A 20,818-nucleotide genomic window follows, 5' to 3' on the forward strand; every position below is an offset into this window, starting at 1 on the left:
AATACCTTCACTGGAAGATATGTAAGAAACTCAACATTCAGTGTAGTAAAAAAAATCCTGGGAACATATACCCGAACGAACAGTTGGGAATGACAACTACACTATTCACTATGACTACATAACCCCTACTGCTACATATCTTGAAAACGCAGCTGTTAAACCAGATATAGTGATTTGGGACAGAGCAAACAAAAAGGCGACCATAATAGAGGTCAGTGTACCCAATGGTACAGGGCTTAACGGAGCTGAGAGGGAAAAGATAAAAAAGTATCAAGGACTTATGTATGATATGAAACGAAATTGGAAATTAAAAGACGTTTCAATTATACCAGTCATCATAGGAGCAACTGGGCTTATGAAAAAGAACTTTAAAAAGTACATAGAAAGCATACCCGGTGAACCAAGTGCAAGTGAAATACAAACGATTGCACTGAAAGGGACGGCTAGAATCCTGAAAAGATCTCTTGGTTGGACTCACTAAAATAGGGGTAAACGTCAGACATCTGGTTGGATGTCCCACATCCTAGATGAAAAAGTTTAAGAAAAATGAAAAAAAGAGACAAACCACATTGTTGTGAAATATGAGGTTCTTATTTTTCACAGAAGTCAACTTTATTGATCCATATGAAAACACATACAGGAGACAAACCATATTCTTGTGAAGTAAGTGATTCTTCTTTTGCACACAAGTCAACTTTATCGTATCATATGAAAACACATTCGAGGGAGAAACCATATTCTTGTGGAGTGTGTGGTTATTCTTTTGCACGGAAGTCAGATTTGTTGTGCCATATGAAAGTCAGATTAGCATAATCATATAAAAACATAGGGGAGAGAAACACCAATTTTTTTAAGAATGTGGCTCTTCTTTTGAAGCGAAGTCAAATTTGTTGACTCATATAAAAACATACAGGAGGGACGGTTAGAATCTTTAAAAGATCTCTCAGTTGGAGGAATTAAACTAATGGGAGAATATTTGGTATCCGGTAGAATGCCCCATCCCCAGGAAAAACAAAGTGATAAGAAAATTAAAACAAAAGAGAAAAAAAATTCTTGTGAAATATCTGGTTTCTTTAGACCAATGTCAGTTTTTTTGCACAGTAATTAACTTTGCGGTGTCATATCAAAACACATACGGAAGTCAAATCTAAGTCATATTAAAACACACATGGGACACAAAAGTCAACTTTGACACATACAGTGTACAATATCTGATGATCTTCTAAAATGCAAAACCACAAAATTGTATACTAACATCACGAAACGAGCTAGCAGGAAAACCTCGATCACAAAACCGTTGATATGGGAAATATGATAGAATCAGAAAATAAGTCTGCTACAGAAATCACCCCCAAAAATTGTTAAACATACTCCAGAAGTTCCATTAGAAAAAATTGGAAAAATGGGCCAAACAATATTATTACAGGTATTTTCTGTATTTATTCACCTGTGACTTTATAAATAAGGAAGACTTTAAAGATGATTGTTTCACTATGATCTGAACAAAGTTATAATGACGGTTCACGATCAAATTTTCATAAACAATGAAGATGAGTTGATGTCAGCAATGACAAGTGCCATCAGATTTTGATGACCAATGAAGAATGCATGATAATCTGTAAACTGTTGAATATTGAATGCTTCAGTTAGATACACTATCCACTATGTCTATAAAACGGATCTATTAAACCTTACATTATGATATGGAACAAGATGTAGAATGAAGCATCCTTAGACGTTCATGTTTCCAATAATACTGGGTAAAACATATTGAGAGGAAAATAACGAAATACCAACATCTTATGTACGACATAGAAAAGAAACTGGAATATTTGAACAACTCTATTCTAGTCATTTTAAGAGCAACTGAAATTAGTTTAAAGATTTTTAAAAACTACCTGAAAAATATACCTGGTGAGCCAAGAGCAAGTGAGATTAAAATCAGCCCATGCCGATAATCTGGTAGGATGCGCCATTACCTGCTTATATTCAAAAATATACAGAAGACAAATGAACTTTAATAGGACATTCAAATATCTATGTATCTCATATAGAGCAAGGGTGAACCACAGGTAGGGAGTCTCTTTATTTCTGAGAACTTCAAGTGAAGTAAATTGAAATAAAAAGGACAAAAGTATATGAAATTTACTAACTGGTCTAATGAAAAATCCTAAGAAATATTCAAACAGAATGTCTACAAGACCAAACTTTAGCAATGACAGGATAACAACTATCCTTAAATTTGTCTCGGATATGAATTCATATCATATATATAATCAACTATAAATTCCAGGAAGATCTCTTCAAATTAACTTAAGTATATTGTTAAACTAATAATTTATCAGGTAGGTTCAACACTCTGTTGTAAAACGTCCAAATACAGAACCAGACACTCTGTTGTCAAAACTATTAACTCCATAATGCTACATTATATTGTCAAAATTCCCAAATCCAAAATTTGATATTCTGTTGTCAAAACGTCCAAATACATAACCAGGCACTGCTTTCACAACTATTAACTCCAAAACTCTGCATTCTGTTGTCAAATGTCCCAACTCTAGAACTCGCCAATCTTTCAAGTTGATTGCACATGACTACGTACGTAGCACGCCTTCTAAAAATATACTCCATTCACTTCACGTCTGTTATTATTCACCTGTCTCATTTGCATAGAAATATTGACATTCTACATCGCTTTTCCGACAGTTACCCATCAAAGCAACTTTAACGATTTTAGTCTTTCATTATATTTTTTGTTAAACAGCCAACCCTCAGATGCACGCACACATACTAGCCAAGTAAGTTTGATTTTCCCTACAAAGTAAAAAAAAAACTGACAAGTCATATTTTTGTCATGTATATAGCTGTTCTGTTTTCAGGAAATCAGCTTTAGACAAACATGCAAACACACACTTGTACTGTTTAGAGATATATTGAGATCTGATATACTTCATCCACAACAAGAAGTAAAATGATAAAATTTATAAAGAACATTCAGCTTTCATGTCGAAGTTATGGCGTAACGTTTATAAATCCACTACATTTCAATAAAACGTCTATTTTATATCGAGTATTCATGTCTAAATGCCTACTTAAGGTTTTAGTTATTTATCATTTTTGTTCTCATCAAAATGTTTATTGCGCAAGATTTTTTAATACAGGACACGATCAAGAAGTAATGACCCTGGCCCACTTCCGTTTGTCTTATCTAGTAGAACTGTTGCTTATGCAATAATTTATATCTCTATGTGTTATGTGGCAAATTACAACTCTGAATTAATTTTAAATTCCAAGATGTCATGAAATCTGTAGCAGCAACGAGATCTGGTTGGTCTCCAACTGTCAAGATATGCATAAACCGATGCAATAAATTTGTAACTCTTTGATGTTCTTATCTAGAAAAAAAACAAATAACTGTGGCAATGTTCGTTTTTCTACTTATATGAGAAATTAAATCAGTGCATTACGTATTGAATGGCTGCCATTAAATCAATTTCAGTGTATATTTTAGCCTTCCAAATCATACGACTAATCAAGTGTATTGAACAACATCTGATTATCATTTACTGTTGCAGCGTCAGATATGGAGAAAAATTTTACAATTAGAAACTGATTAGCCTTAACATAGATATGTAGCATTGTAGCAGTTATATTTTGTGTTGTTTTTGTTATTTATGTCAACGAATCTGTTTACTTAGAATAAAACGATGCAATAATTTTGTAATTGTTCATTGTCCTACTTCTATGAGAAATTAGACCAGGGCATTTTGTATTGAATGCTTGTCATAGCATCAATTTTAGTGAACATTTTTCGGGGACAATTTATCCTTCCAAAGCATACGACTAAACAAGTGTATTGAACAACATACAGTTATCAGCATCAGATCGAGAAAAATCCAACAATTATAAACTGATTAGCCATATACAGTATCGACATAGTAAGTTGTGTAGCAGTTATATTTTGTGAAGTTGTCTGATATGTAATCGCATCTTTCTACTTATAATAATTGATGTATTATTATTATTGGGTTAAAATACTTTATATAAGGTGTATTTCTACTGAACTACTTATAAAATTCCCTCGTGTTTAAATCAAAAAATATTGTCGGCAGAGTCCAATACTTACTGGGCAATTCAAAAAATCAACATGGTTAAAAAAAAAAAAAGGTTTTACACTTTGGACTTTACAGGTAAATCCCCAAAAACACTTCTTTTTTGTTTTAATTTACAATATATTATTTATTGACCTTTATCTTCAATTTGTGATATATAAAACTTTGGTGAGTAAATTAATTATTAAAATTTAAGACATTTTAAAATGGGGGGAATTAAAAAAAAACGTTTGTCCTAAAATATTATAAATCGGTTTATTGGAAAGAGCATAACATTTCATATTGATCATGAAAATTACAGTAAAAAGTTAATCAATTGATAGATTTTTACAGTGTAAAAATTGGCAAAAAATTAACTCGTAAAATTCAATTGATTTCATTACATAAAAAAACATGGCTGCATGAACGCACACCGGCACTTTGTAAACATTGTTTTATAAAAAAAAAAATATTTCTATTATTTTTTAAACGACTTTAATAGTTTATTTTGGAAGTATATTCCGTATAGAAAATGAACAACCCACTTTAAAAAGAGAAATTACGAGTTTTTTTATATTTTATTCCACAGTTTCGTGTTGGGGGTGTCAAAATTCCCCCCAAAATTCTGATACACCTAAGGATGGGATAGGGTAGAGGACGTGTATGTATATATATATATATATATATATATATATATATATATATATATATATATATATATATATATATATATACACACACACACACACACATATATATATATATATACACTTGTGCCCGATATTATTCATACCCCCCTTGAAAATTGAGTTTATTAGGTGTAACTTTGTAAGAATTTATTGTTTACGTCCATATTGATACATATTCTTAATAAACCTCTTCTGATCATTTTCGTCATGTTAAAATCTCGGGATACTTGTAATAAAAGAAATATACAGCTATTTATAAAATCTGCAATGTTCAAAATAATCATACCCCCTTATTTTTTCAGTATTAATCGAGTTTCTGACTGTTTGTTTCCTGTTTGATTCTTATTTTGAATGCTTTTATACAACCTTTGATTAATTTCATTTCGTTTTTTGCATTTTTCAGAAATTAAAATGATATCAACTGAAAACCAATAAAAGAATAAAAATTATTAGAATGGGGAACAAAAAAGAGCTTAGTAATGATCTTAGGACTAAAATTGTGAATTCACATAAGGATGGTTTAGGTTACAAGTCAATTTCCAAGAAATTTGAGGTCCCTACAGCAACAGTACAGAGCATCATCAAAAAATTCCAGAGCCACCACACAACAAACAACTTGATTGGTAGAGGAAGGAAAAGGAAACTGTCTGCTAGAGCCACCAGGAATATTGTAAGAAGTGTTAATGCCAATCCAACCACCACTACTAAGGACATTTTAGAAAATCTGGAGTCTTCTGGCATAAAAATATCAAGGCAAACATTGCAAAGGACTCTGCATGAAAATGGTCTGAAAGGAAGAAGACCAAGAAGGACTCCATTGTACACCGGAAAACAACTTGCAGCACGTCTAAAGTTTGCTAGGACCCATGTGAATTCTCCAGAGTCCGTTTTCTCAAGTATTTTGTGAACTGACGAAACAAAAATTGAATTGTTTGGCCATATGGATACTTCTTACGTTTGGAGGAAGAAAGGAGAGAGCTTACAACCCAAAGAACACCATACCCACGGTGAAACATGGTGGTGGTAGCCTAATGTTTTGGGGCTCCTTTTCGGCTAGTGGTCCAGGTAGTTTGGTCAAGATAGATGGAACCATGAAGAAGGAGCAATATTTCGAGATACTCCAGAAAACATTAGACAGGATGCGGAGAAGCTCCATTTAGGACCAAACTGGGTCCTTCAACAGGATAATGATCCAAAACATACTGCCAAAATAGTCAAGAAATGGTTTGAGGATAATCAAATTAATTTTTGGAATGGCCTAGCCAGAGTCCCGACCTGAACCCTATCGAAACCTCTGGCACATATTGAAAACCGAGGTTAAAAAGCGGAAACCTAGAAATTTGAGGGATTTGGAGAACTACTGCATTGAAGAATGGTTAAAAATCAGTATTGATACTTGTAAAAAACCTTGTTGATAAATATCCAAAACGGTTACAGGCAGTTATTAAGAATAAAGGGCATGCTATTGACTATTAGTAAGAGAGGTATGAATAATTTTGAACTAGTGCCATTATTGTTTTTCTTTGTATAATGTTTCAAACTTGCATTATTTATTTATTTGTTGAGTTTAAATTAAATGTTTATGCTTGATTTATTGTTTGAAATCCCTTTAATATTGTTTACCTTCTGGTTTTGAGCAATATTCTTATAGAAATCTCAAAGATCCGAGGGGTATGAATAATATCGGGCACAAGTGTATATATATATATATATATATATATATATATATATATATATATATATATATATATATATATATATATATATATATATATATATATCTATACACGAAATTTTGAAGTGAAAATAAATTTCGAAATCGAATGAATTAAAAGTAGTTTACTTAACAAAACAGCAGAGTTAATTTCCAATATTAACTCTTAAACCGCCTTTTCAATTAATAAAACATTTTTTTTTAAATACAAACACATTACAATAATTATAAACGTTGTTTTATTTTTTCAGATAGTTGTCTATTTTCCATGCATTATGTCCCTTCAACAGTTATCTCCCTTGTCCGGACATTTTTCTAATAGAATCAACACCGGCAGGTTGACCGGTGTTTTGTTCCGTAATTGTTGTCAGCAGCCTTTCTTGATTCACATGTCGCTGTCTTTTATCTTCTATTGTCCTTCCTTCGCCGTTTTAAACCATCTCCGGTAAGAAGCATTATATATCTCCTTCTTAAAGACACTTTTTAATATTTTTAACGTTTTCTTTTTTTTTTTTTTAATATATTATTTCATCTTAACTACGAACTTTGTTTATATCCTTTACCGGCAGATTTGCCGTTTAGTTGTACAAATAGTCTCCAACCCCGTTATTAATAAAAAGGGGACACTTTGGGTCGTCACCAGTCTATATCAAGAAATTTGTTTACATATAATTTTAACCATATTGTTCAACAAATAACATGATTAAATGTGTTTTATTTTATAATTTAAAATTTTTATTGTATAATTAAAAATTTAAAACATTAAGCAATACAAATAATACGTTGGTTAACACAAAAAAAGAAATGAAAATAAAGTTTTAAAATGGTTAAATGTGTTTTATTTTATAATTTAAAATTTTATTGTATAATTAAAAATTTAAAACATTAAGCAATACAAATAATAGGTTGGTTAACACAAAAAAGAAATGAAAAATTAAGTTTTAAAATGATTAAATGTGTTTTATTTTATAATTTAACATTTTTATTTTATAATTTAAAATTTTTATTTTGTAATTTAAAATTTAAAACAATGAACAATACAAACAGGATTTGGTTTGATTTTACATTTTATATTGTTCTTGGATGCGTCTCCACAAGAATTCAGTATTTAACTTCATCTTTCATTATTTCTTTTCGAGAACAAAACTAACATTTTGTTTTAATTTTTAAATTATAAAATAAAACACATTTAATAATTTTAAAACCTCATCTTGCATTATTTCTCTCTTTTTATTATTTATAACAACATGGTTAATTTTTAATTAAATTTTAATCACAGGATTACATTTTCAATAATCACGGAAATATAAACAAACTTCTGTTTACTATATATACATCCACATTTTTTTTTATATAACAGGGTTGGAAGCTATTTGTACAACTATACGGCAAATCCTCCCCTTTACCCACATGTCCAACCCCTTACTTTTAGTTGTGTTATTTCCTTACGCATACGACTACCCATTCAACCTTTATAACTTTTCGCTTTTTATCTTTTCTCTTTGTGTTTTCAACAAAGTTTTTTTTGTTTTGTTTTTGTTTTTTTGTTGTTTCTTTCAGTTTTTTTTTTTCAATTTACGTTAATTAAAAGGATAAAAATATAAACAAATCGTACTTACTAGGGAAGATAATAACTTCCGGTGAATGCCGGAAAAATATCCAGTAAATAAAACGTCGTTTAGTAAATCGTTATTTGTATTTTAAACTAAATATTTTATCGTGGTTTATTTATTTATTTATTTATTTATTTATTTTGTCATTTCATTTAACTTAATATGAAAATGGATAATAAACTTTAAAATATCAATTATTGAACGTATTTTATTATTTCCTTTTCTTTAAAAACTCAGTTTTATTTTTATGGATACATGTGTCCATTGACACCGATATGATGACTAAAATCGCAAATTATTGTTTGCTTTTTTTTAATATAAAAATAAAACATTGTAGATGTTAATAATTAAAAATACTTTTAATATTTCAGGAACATTACGATAAGCAGTATTCATTCAATATTTTCATAAAAAATATTAAAAAATATTTAATGTGATTTTAATGATAAAAATTATCACAAACTTTTGCTTAAATGGTTTAATGACCCTTTTTCTCTCAGAAAATATTCACATTCATTTCAAGTCACGTGTGACACTCTTTTCATAAAAATCAGTAATCTTAACTCCATGCTATTCTCATGAGATCCTCATTTAACTAAGCCTGCATAATGAACACTCGTTACAAGGAAACATTTATGTTGGAACGATTTGAATTAATATTCCTAACACGTAAATAAATGTCATTTTATCCTAATATAGTGATTTCGCTGACTTCAAGAAATTCCCTAACCCTAACCCTAACCCTAAAAATTGATAGATCCCGATTATGAATGCGTGAACACAGAGTCACACACATAGAAGTTAGTGACTGGTGAAAGACAAGCGCCCCGCCCCCCGCTAGGTCTAAAATAAAATGGGTTTTCTTACATTTTTTGCTCCTGTAGGACTTATGCGTGATGCGTTGTCTCTTGTTTCTATTGTGCAAAGCTAGATCTGTTACTAAACTCTCACTTTTGGGGGAGAGGCTAATAAAACAATCTTTTTTTTTTAATTCAATATCTTAAGACTTTATTTTACTAATTATCATTTCATTTAACTTAATATGAAAATGGATAATACACTTTTAAATATCAATTATTGAGTGGATTGTATTATTTCCTTTTCTTTAAAAACTCCATTTTATTTTTATGGATTTATGTGTCCAGTGACACCGATATGATGACTAAAATCGCAAATTATTGTCTTTTTAAATTAAAAAAAAACTCATGAATACCTGTTTGCTTTTTTTATATCAAAATAAAACATTGTAGATGTTAACAATTAAAAATACTTTTAATATTTCAGGAATAAGCAGTATTCATTAAATATTTTCACAAAATATATTTAAAAATATTTAATGTGGTTTTAATGAAAAAATTATCACGAAAATTTGTTTACATGGTTTAATGACCGTTTTTCTCTCAGAAAATATTAACATTCATTTTAACCACGTGTCGTACTCTGTTCATAAAACTCAGTAATCTTAAACTTCATGCTATTCTCATGGGATCCTCATTTAACTAAGCCTGCATAATGAACACTCGTTACAAGAAAACATTTACATTGGAACGATTTGAATTAATATTTCTAACACAATATTTCCATTTTAATACAATGATTTTGATTTATGAATTAGTGATACTCTACTATTTTGACTTCAAGAAATTCCCTAACTCTAACCCTAACCCTAAAAATTGATAGATCCCGATTATGAATGGGTGAACACAGAGTCACACACATAGAAGTTAATGACTCCACGGTCAATTTTTACAAATTGGCACCACTTTCCTGAGTTCTATAGGGTCAGAATTAAAAAAAAATCGTTATACATTTTGTACATTCATCTTAGTTTATTTTTAATCAGTTCATATGCGTGTTATATTTGTACAGTGGTAACGTCACCAGCTTTGAATGTTACAGTTTTGCTTTTGGTTTCGCTTCTAGCTGATGACACCCAAATACGTTTTTTATTGCTTTTGACATCACGACTCTATAATCATATATGGACAAATTAAGATCTCATTTTTAAGAATATTTAATAACTGGTTAAAGACAGAGCCCTAACCCCGCTAGGTCTAAAATGAAATGGATTTTCTTACATTTTTTTGGCTTCTGTAGGACTTATGCTTACGTGTTGTCTCTTGTTTTTATTGTGCAAAGCTAGATCTGTTACTAAACTCTCACTTTTGTGGGAGAGGCTAATAAAACTATCTTTTTTTAATTCAATATTTTAAGACTTTATGTTACTAATTATCTTTAAAGCCGATGTGAAAACATTTTTCATTATAAACTTCTTTCACGTATGATTTTTTCAATATAGAGATTAACTTTAGACTTTAATCTTTAAACCCGAATCAAGACATAATTAGAAAATTAAAAAAATATATAAGATGGCTTTCTAAACTATGTTACGCTATCAGTTTCCGCCATTAGATTGCACGTGCAACGAATTAGAGAATTAATAAAGATGAAACGTGTAATCTGTTCTCTCTCATGTAAATATTAAAATGTTAAATAAAATAATACTAATTTTATCCGTGATATTCACCAAATAGATCGGCTCTATTTCGCAATAACTTTTTGTCCTCTTTAATTTTGTTTTCTGCGAACTTGTTCTTCCGTTCGTCATCTTGAATGTTAAGTTGAGCTTGTAAAGTCAATCACATTTGAAAAATCGTTTCCTTTATAAAAGCAGATAAAGTTAATCGAAAGCAGATTATAAAACAAAAACGTAAGTATTACTACATGAATTTAGTATCGATTTTTGCGCATTTGCAGAATACGTTAAAAATGTAAGGGAGATAACTACATTTACTAAGCGAATAATCCTAATGAAAATGTTGATGTATTGTTGAAAATTTTTCACTGTAGACAGTTTCTTGTTTTCAATAAACTTAAACGTAAAAAACAACTTCTTTATTGTCTACCAAAGACAAAATAATTTTATAAATTTTAAATGATATTAACTGCTTCACAAGTTTAAAGTTTTTCAGGTGTGCTAAAAACGAATATATACTTCAAGAGTGACGCAGAGAATGATTTTTCATGATACAAGGAAATTACTTTTTCAAAAAGTTGGGATCAGTTTTCAATATAAATTTAATGTAAAATAAGCACCCACTTTCTGGCCAGAAGGTGATAATTTTTTTAATTTGTTTTCTTTGACTGTCTGAAAGCCGTTTTGGTAAATTGTTATTTATTTTCCACATTAACAATCATCTTTAACATTACAACTTCGATAGGTTTTCGGGTATGCTGAAAACGAATATCACATTTAAATTTGCTGCAAACCAGTAGGTATCTGGATATTAAAGTATGTAATTAATTGTTATCAGTGGAGGCCAATTAAGTATGCACTTGCACATACAGAACTGATCACCACTGATCACATAAGGAATTACATTGCTTAATATTTGGAAAACTACTTGTATGTGGCATATATGCGCACTTGCAGATAAAAAAATGGTCACCACTGATGACATAAGGAATGACAGATATCTGCAAATTTTATGTAGGCATCATCACTTATCAAGGCCCAATGACCACTCGAGCATAAGGGTTAAAGAGTGTACAGTAGTCAATTGGACAATATAGTAATGTTAGTAATGGAAATTCGGTAAATTTGTTAACTTAAGTGGAACGGCTCATCAAAAACTTGTTTACGTTGGACTTGAAGACAACCATATTGTAGTAGTTAAAAAAGCAGGCAAACGGAAGACAGTTCAACAGGCGTGTAGTTCTAAGAAAGAAGCTTCGTTCATGGAATTTAGGTTTAGGAACAGATAAAGAGTGGGGGGATTGTTGATAGTGTTTTCAGCTAGACGAGTGTTTCTTGTGAAAGTTTGGTGATGGGGTCCATAGATTGAAGCTCAGTCGAGCACTTGCCATGAAAATAACGATAAAGCAGAGACAAACTGGCAACATCTCTTCTGTGAGAAAGAGGTTGCAGGGAAAAGAAAAGGACATCTCCTTCGATGCTACGAAGTTTATTTTGAATGGTATCAAGGCAGGATAAGTTCTTTCTAGCAGCTTCTACCCAGATGTGGCACAAGTACTCCATCCTTGGAGTATCTGGCTCTTATATAGCTAGAGAATTGCATCAGCAGGTAGATATCTACCAGATCGATAGAAGGATCCCAGCGTTTTTCCAGCAGCCTTGGCAACAGATTTGATGTGTTTCATTTCAGATAAAGCCTAGAAGCTTGTCAGAACATGAGGCCTCCCTAAGACGAGAGGTATTCATTTCAATTGATGCCAGATATGGATCAGAAAGTTGATGATGTAAAGATAAAAGCTTGGTTTTAGATGCATTAAAAGTAACTAGCCACCCCTTTCCCCCATTGTACCAGGTGCTCAAGCTCAGAGGAGAGAATCGGAGAAAGCTTAGTCATTTACGGTCTTTTATGTGCTACCATAGATAGTAGTGTCATCAGCATAAATGTCTATGGATGATGTAAGGATGTGATTCGGAAGATCATTAATGTAGATCAGGAAGTGAGTTTGACCCAGGATGGACCTCTGATGGACTCCAGCATTAATGCTGTGAGCTTCTGATTTCGGCCCATCAACTACTATCCTTATGAACCTATCAGAGAGAAATGACTTAATAATTGAGAATACATTTCCAGCTATATCATAGCTGGAGATCTTGTGAAGTAAACCTTTATTCCATATATCATCAAAGGCCTTTTATATGTCAAGAGCAATTGCCCTAGAAAGGTAGACTCCGTCAAGAAATTCGCTAATCCTCTGAGATATAACTGTAAGCACATCTGATGTAGATCTAGCAGAATGGAAACCATATTGTGTGCCACTAAGAAGGTTATTTTTGCTTAGATGGTTGATTACTTCTGTATTTAACACAGGTTCCAGCAACTTACTCATAACGCACATGTGCCTTATTGGCCTGTACTGAGAGGGGGGTGAAGGATCACCTGAATTCTTAAATACAGGGCATACTGATGAGGTTTTCCAGGATGTTGGGAAGCAATTATCCTTAAGATGACGTTTAAACAGTCTTGTAAGTATGGGCGCTAGTTCTGGGTTAAATTTTTTGAGTACTATGATTGGAATACCGTCAGGGCCGGTTGCTTTACTGAAATCAAGGTTTTAGATTAGCTTGGCAACATCACGTACAGATATTTGTATATCACATAGCGTGTTTTCTGATACAGAAGGAAATATTGGGGTTTGGTGGTCTTGGTCGCAAAGGGTAGAAATAGCTGCAAAGTTCTTGGCAAAGAGTTTGGCTTTGTCTGATGCTGTCGAGATTACCTCAGGTCCATTGATGATAGTTGGGATACAGCACATGCTTCTGTTCGGGATTCTGTTTGCTATTTGCCAAAACTGGTGGGAACCAAGCAACTGCTCAGCTACTTTTGACTGGATGAACATACAACCCTCACATGTTCTTTTTTACAATGGTTGTTGGCAGTTCGAAAAGCAGCAGATTATTCTTTATTTTTGTTCTTAAATATCCTTGCGTCTTTATGGAAAGAGGAAATCAGAAAAGAAACAAAAAATACTTTTGCCTCCCCCCCCCAAAAAAAATAGCCCTTCCCTAGGTGGCAATAAAGTGGGTGCTCAATTTTTTTTCTATTTCAACTGGTATGGTCACCCTTAAATACTGCTCTACATCATCCACTTTCCTGGAGCCACATTTCCTTCTATGTTTTCCTATTATTGATCAGATTATTATTATTATAGCAACGACAATATTTTTCTCTTATCGATCTTACTACTGAAAGTTACAAAAGTCGTCATTCTAAAGGGTTTTGGGGAGGTTTGGAAAGGTTCCAGACATTGACCAAAACAACAAACCTTACAAATAGTTTTGACTGAATTAAAAAATAATCATGATTCTTAAACAAATTACAATATTACAGTTCTAGATTTTTTAAATGAGAAATGCTTTGTATTATTTAGATTCTTAAGACTACTGTTCTCATCTTGAGTGTTATTTATTGTGCAAACATTGTAAAAATAACAATTAAGATGAGAACAATAGTCTAAATAATCCAAATGATAAAACAATGTTACCGACTATGTGCATTGGTTTTTCCTTTGTTTCATTTGACGAACATCGCATAAACAGTGCAACCCCGTTTTCTTGGATAGGCTTCTTGCAAAAGCTCTGTATAACACTGCTTGACGGGAAAAGTAAAAGATTCTACATCATCTTTTGACGCCACATTTTGTTCTACGTTTTTTTTATTATTGGTTTTATTACTGACCCTACTGCCTTTTTCAATTCTGATTTCAGTCCCTGCAAAAAATGTAAAAATACCTGCTCCATTATAACAATAGCTACTGACCAAAGAACAAGATTACAATACAACTCAACTGCACATGTCAAAAAGTTGATCTTTAATCAGTGACAATACCAATTCTGATAACCTGACCCCATCGTTCAGTGCATTTCCTACCAGCTGTCAATCCTCATCTCTACAATGAATGTATGTAAAAAATTTTAGTTAAATATTTGAAAGTAGAAGAAATAATTTTGTTAACAAACGAGTATTTATTAAAACTATAGTCATTATATTTTGAATTCAATTAATAATAAATTTATATTCATAAAAATTAACATAATAACTTCAATTTAACTAAATTAACGATATTTTTTAAAATTTATTTTATATTTTCAGAATTTGCAACACTGAAAAGGAATACATAAATGAAGAAGGACCTTACATCATTGGTGACTTAAATAAGTTTATAATAATATAATTTCTTCGGATAAAACTTCTAAAGTCGAAATTTGCTGGCATATCTCATCATATTGTCCATTGCATATGTTTTTTGTGGAATTAGATGCGAACAATCATGGGAGACAAACCTCATTCTTGTGAAGTATGTGGTTATTCATTTGCATGGAAGTCAAATTTGTTTAGGCATATGAAAACACATACGGGAGAGAAACCACATTCTTGTGACGTATGTGGGTTTTCTTTCGCACAGAAGTCAACTTTGTTGAGTCATATGAAAACACATACGGGAGAGAAACCTCATTCTTGTGAAGTATGTGGTTCTTCTTTTGCATGGAGGTCAAGTTTCTTGATTCATATGAGAACACATACGGGAGAGAAACCACATTCTTGTGAAGTATGTTTTTCTTCTTTTGCACAGAAGTCACACTTGTTCTATCATATGAAAACACATACAGGAGAGAAACCACATTCTTGTGAAGTATGTGGTTCTTCTTTTGCACGGAAGTCAAATTTATTGATTCATATGAGAACACATACAGGAGAGAAACCACATTCTTGTGAAGTATGTTGTTTTTCTTTTGCACAGAAGTCACATTTGTTGAAACATATAAAAACACATACAGGAGAGAAACCACATTCTTGTTAAGTATACGGTTCCTCTTTTGCAGAGAAGTCAAATTTATTGTCTCATATGAGAACACATACAGGAGAGAAACCACATTCTTGTGAAGTATGTTGTTCTTCTTTTGCACAGAAGTCAACTTTGTTGAATCATATAAAAACACATACAGGAGAGAAACCACATTCTTGTGAAGTATGCGGTTCCTCTTTTGCAGTGAAGTCAAATTTATTGTCTCATATGAGAAAACATAAAGGAGAGAAACCATGTTCTTGTGAAGTATGTGGCTCCTCTTTTGTACAGAATTCAGCTTTGTTGAGTCATATGAAAAGACATACAGGAGAGAAACCACATTCTTGTGACGTATGTGGTTCTTCTTTTGTGTGGAAGTCAAGTTTTTTGAGTCATATGAAAACACATACGGGAGAGAAACCACATTCTTGTGAAGTATGTGGTTCTTCTTTTGCAGAGAAGTCAAATTTGTTACGTCATATCAAAACACATACGGGAGACTGACATTGTTATATGGGACAAGAGGGAGAAAGTAACACTTCGACTGGAAGAAAGTATCTTTAATTAAGCTGGACTTAACAGAGCATAGAGGGAAAATAACAAAATACCAAGGATGTGTGTAGGACATGAAAAGAATCTGGAATCTTTAGAATTTATCAATCATACTAGTCAACATGGCTAATGAAAAATAATTTCAAAAACTATCTGGCGCATATACCTGGTGAACCAAGTGCCAAAAAATACAGATACTAAACTAAAAGGGACGTGTAGAATCTTCAAAAGATTTCCTGGTTGGAGTAATTAAACTAATGAGAAAATGTTTTGCATCCCATAGGCTGCCCCATCCCCAGGAAAAACAGTGATAAGAAAATCCAAAGAAAAGAGACCAACCACATACTTGTGAAGTACGTGGATCCTTTTGACAGAAGTCATATTTATTGCATCAATATCTGATCTTATGAAATCCATACCTCATTGTATACCAGCATCACGAAGCAAGAGCCAGTAGTACAACCTCTATCACATAGTCAAACAACTATTTTGCACAAGACCGTTTTGCAAATATGAAAGAATAAAAAAAAAAAACAAGGCTGCTACGGAAATCACCAAAAACGAGTCTTTAAAAATACTCCAGAAGTTTCATTACAGAAAATTGGACAAAAGAGCCAAACAATAGCATGACAAATATTTTCTGGATTTATTCACCCAGGACGTTATAAACATAGAAGTTTTTATAGACTGGCTTAAAAGAGGAAAGCAGCGCTATTATCAGGAAAATTATAATGACTGTTCACGATCAAAGTTTTATTCCCAATGCTTCTAATAAGATAATCTCAGCATGACAAGTTTAGTTTGTGCAACAAAGTTAGTTTTAGCCATTTGACATTTGCTAAAGGATGGCTACTATACAATGAAATACAATGGATTGTGTAAATATATCCACATTATCTGTAAAATGTTGAATATTGAATGCTGCAGCAAGTCCTGGGAACAACAGTTGGACATATACACCATCGACTATGACTTTACGATTGTTACAGGTACATTTACTTAGAAAACGGAGCAATTGAAGCTGACATAATAAAATGAAACAAGAAGGAAGAAGAATCAAATTTAGAAGTTAATATTTGGATAAACAGTGACAAAAATATAACGAAATACCAGATCCACATCATCTGTAAAATGTTGAATATTAAATGTTGCAGCAAGTCCTGGGAACAACGGTTGGACATATAACGAAATACCAGGGTTTGATGTACGACATAGAAAAGAAACTGTAATCTTTAGAAAATCTGTAATCTATTATTATAGTGGGAACTTAAATCAGACAAAGCTATTTTAAACCCTACCTCGCAAATATACCTGGTGAACCAAGTGCAAGATAGATTCTAGCAATTCTTCAAAAATAGACAAAAATTTTAGATTATTTGTTGGTTGAAATGTATGAGATGAAGTATGGATGCGCCATCAGCCCTTAAATAAAATAATTGAATAAAAAACAAATTTCATTCCTGTGAAGTATGTGATTGCTTGCATAGACGTAACATTTGCTGTGTAATGTGCACTCTGTTGCCAAACTGCAAAATCCAAACTTGGCACTCTGTTGTCAAACCTTCTAACTATAAAATTTAACTTGAGGAACTTAAATCAGACAAAATATTTTTTTTAATACATGGCCAATATACCTGTGAACCAAGTGCAAGTAACATTTGCCTAGAACATTTATTGTGTCATATGCAAAAATACTGAATACAAAAGAACTTTAATAGAACATACAAATATCTATGTATCTCATATAGAGTTCAAGTGTGAGCCACAGGTAGGAAGCCCTTTGATTTCGGAGTACTTCGACTTATCAGGTTAATTTGACATTTTTAAAACTTCCAATTCAAACATTTAACATTCTGTTATCAAAACTTGCAACTCCAAAACTTTACACTTTGTTTTCAAAACTTTCAAATCCACGAGACACCCTTTTGTCAAACCTATTAACTTTACAACTCGAAATTCTGTTGTCAAAACGTCCAAGTCAAAAACTCAACACATTTCAAGTTTACTTACACATTTTCTTTTTACTCGTCCTCTATTCTGTACACGTCTTTTTTTATTCGCCTTTTTCTTTTGCATAGACATAACGATATTTTGCATCATGGTCATGACCGTTACTATTAAAATCAATTGGATGTAACCATTTTAAGCTTCTTTCTATATTTTTGTTACACATTCGACCCTTTGAAGCACGTACACATGCAAGCCAAGTCAGTTTTGATTTTCCCTTCAAAGTAAAATAAGAAAAACTGAAAATATTTTTTATAATGTAGCTCTTCTGTTTTTATGAAATCAGCTTTAGACAAACATGCGAACAATTGTACTCTTTTGAGATTTTATGAATGTCTGGAATCTGGTAGTATATTCCTTTCACAAATGATAAAATTTTGAAAAAAATTAAAAACCATATTTTGGTATTCTTTTTATATGTGTGTGTTGGTATTTTTGTTATATGTGTGTGTTGGTATTATTGTGTTAAAAATTTGTGTTACTTTCTCATGCAAAACGATATAAAATAATGTGATACTTTGATTATGTTAATAATTTACTTTTAAATACAAAGTTTTTATTCCCGTGTAAATCTTTAAAACCACCCAAAAAACATACAGCCTTTATGCCGAGTTCACGTTTTAACTTCATGTTTTTGTTTCTTTTGAATATAATACATCTTAATAAAACATTTTAACAGTATTTTTTATTTATCACATCTAATACATAAAAAGTTTTAACAGCTCTTTTATTTTTTTAATTAATACATCTCAATAAAACGTTTTATCAAATTTTAAAAAATTATGATTTAATACATATCAATAAAACATTTGAACAGTTTTTTAGTTTTTTTTAAAATTTAGTGCACATCAATAAAATGTTTTAACAGTTTGAAAATATATTTTAAACTGTAACACATCTCAATAAAACGTTTTAACAGAGTTTTGTATTTAAAAAATTTAATACATCCCAATAAAATTATTTTATATCAAGTATTCATGTCTAAATATCTACTTAAGGTTTTAGCCTTTTATCATTGTTGTTTTCATATATATGTTTATTGTGAATGATTTTTTAAATACAAGAAATCTTCAATAAGTAATGACCTTGGCCCACTTTCGTTTGTCTGATCTAATAGAAATGTTGCATATGCAATGATTTATATCTATTGGTCATGTGGCAAATTACAACTCTGAACTAATTATTGTTCCTGATTTGCAATGTTTTAAATTAGTTAAGTGTGAAATGGATCCTATCAAGTGTGATGCAGTGATCTGTTCTTTTATTTGAAATCACCACAGTAAACTTATGATGAAATTACAAGAAACAATGTCAAATCATATTAATCTTGTAAAACGTTGTCATTGTGAAATCCAATATGTCATGAAATCTGTAGCAGCAGCACCTAGACTTGGTTGTCCTCCATCTGTCATTGATGAGGCAACTCTCAACTATGGGTAAACTACCTTTTTTGAAGATCCATGCTTGACTTCGCCAAATCACTAAAATGTCATGATTGCAGGATCTGTTGAAACTATGTAATGGATTCCTAGGTTTCTGACAACTTTCCAGAAGCAAAAACGCATTAAGTACCATACTGCACCGAAGCAAGATTCACTCTAGATATTTTAAACCGGCTTCCACACTTAAAAAAAGCTTATTATGCTTCAATTTTCAGGAAATTAATTTTTTCAAAATAAAGAGGTGGGGACTGATCAGCAAATATTCCCCGTGAAAAATATCATTCCGATCCACAACACAAAATGTGTGAGATCAGAAGCACAGAAAAGAAAAGCGTTTTCCAAATGATATATCTTGTTTTTTTCTAATTTCCGCATATTCTACAAAAACTGTCTCCAGAGATACATAAACCGATGCACGAAATACATAACTCTGTGTTGTTCTTATCTAAAAATAATAACTCAGTGTTGTTCATATCTAAAAAAAATAACTGTGTTGTTCTTATCTAAAAAACCTCTGTGTTCTTATATAAAAAAAATAACTATGTGTTGTTCTCATCTAAAAAAAAAATAACTCTGTGTTGTTATCTAAAAAATAACTCTGTGTTGTTCTTTTCTAAAAAATAACTGTGTTGTTCTTTTCTAAAAATATAACTGTGTTGTTCTTTTCTAAAAAAATAACTGTGTTGTTCTTTTCTAAAAAAATAACTGTGTTGTTTTTTTCTAAAAAAATAACTGTGTTGTTCTTTTCTAAAAAAATAACTGTGTTGTTCTTTTCTAAAAAAATAACTGTGTTGTTCTTCTCTAAAAAATAACTCTGTGTTGTTATTATCTGAATAAATAACTCTGTGTTGTTATTATCTGAATAAATAACTCATTGTTGTTCTTATCTGAATAAATAACTCTGTGTTGTTCTTATATAAAAAATAACTCATTGATGAGGGGGGGAAAGGATTGTTAGCTTTCAAGGGTCGGGGTTATTAACTTACAGAATACAGTAAAGTTTCATTAGAATTTAGAGTTTCAAGTATTGTTTTAGCTTGGGAGAAAGGAATAAAATCTTCCCTTCTTTCCCCTATTGGTTGTCCTCCATCTGTCATCTTAAAACGTTGATATTGTGAATTCCAATATGTCATGAAATCTGTAGCAGCAGCAGCTAGACTTGGTTGTCCTCCATCTGTCATTGATGAGGAAACTCTCAGCCATGTTGAGGCTACTTTTCTTTTGAAGATCCATGCTTGACTATTCGCCAAGTCACCTAAAAGGTCAGGATTAGTGCAAGGTCTATGGTGATTAGCTGATGGATTTCTAGGTTGCTGACAACTTCCCAGAAGCAAAAACGCGTCGATTACCATACTGTACCGAAGTAATATTCACTCTACGTGTGTTAAAC

At 31.6% G+C, this 20,818-nt stretch overlaps 1 long non-coding RNA gene across 1 annotated transcript; it reads left to right on the forward strand.

Annotated features, from left to right (window-relative positions):
* Positions 1 to 6,751: 6,751 nt before the first annotated feature.
* Positions 6,752 to 20,095, forward strand: LOC145273875 (uncharacterized). The gene is made up of 2 exons (XR_013866537.1): positions 6,752 to 6,939; positions 14,734 to 20,095. It is a non-coding gene; the product is annotated as an uncharacterized LOC145273875 (long non-coding RNA).
* Positions 20,096 to 20,818: the final 723 nt, after the last annotated feature.

Source organism: Euprymna scolopes, unplaced genomic scaffold, assembly GCF_053919585.1.
Source record: "Euprymna scolopes isolate OS-2025 unplaced genomic scaffold, ASM5391958v1 sca217, whole genome shotgun sequence".
Lineage (NCBI taxonomy): Eukaryota > Metazoa > Mollusca > Cephalopoda > Sepiida > Sepiolidae > Euprymna > Euprymna scolopes.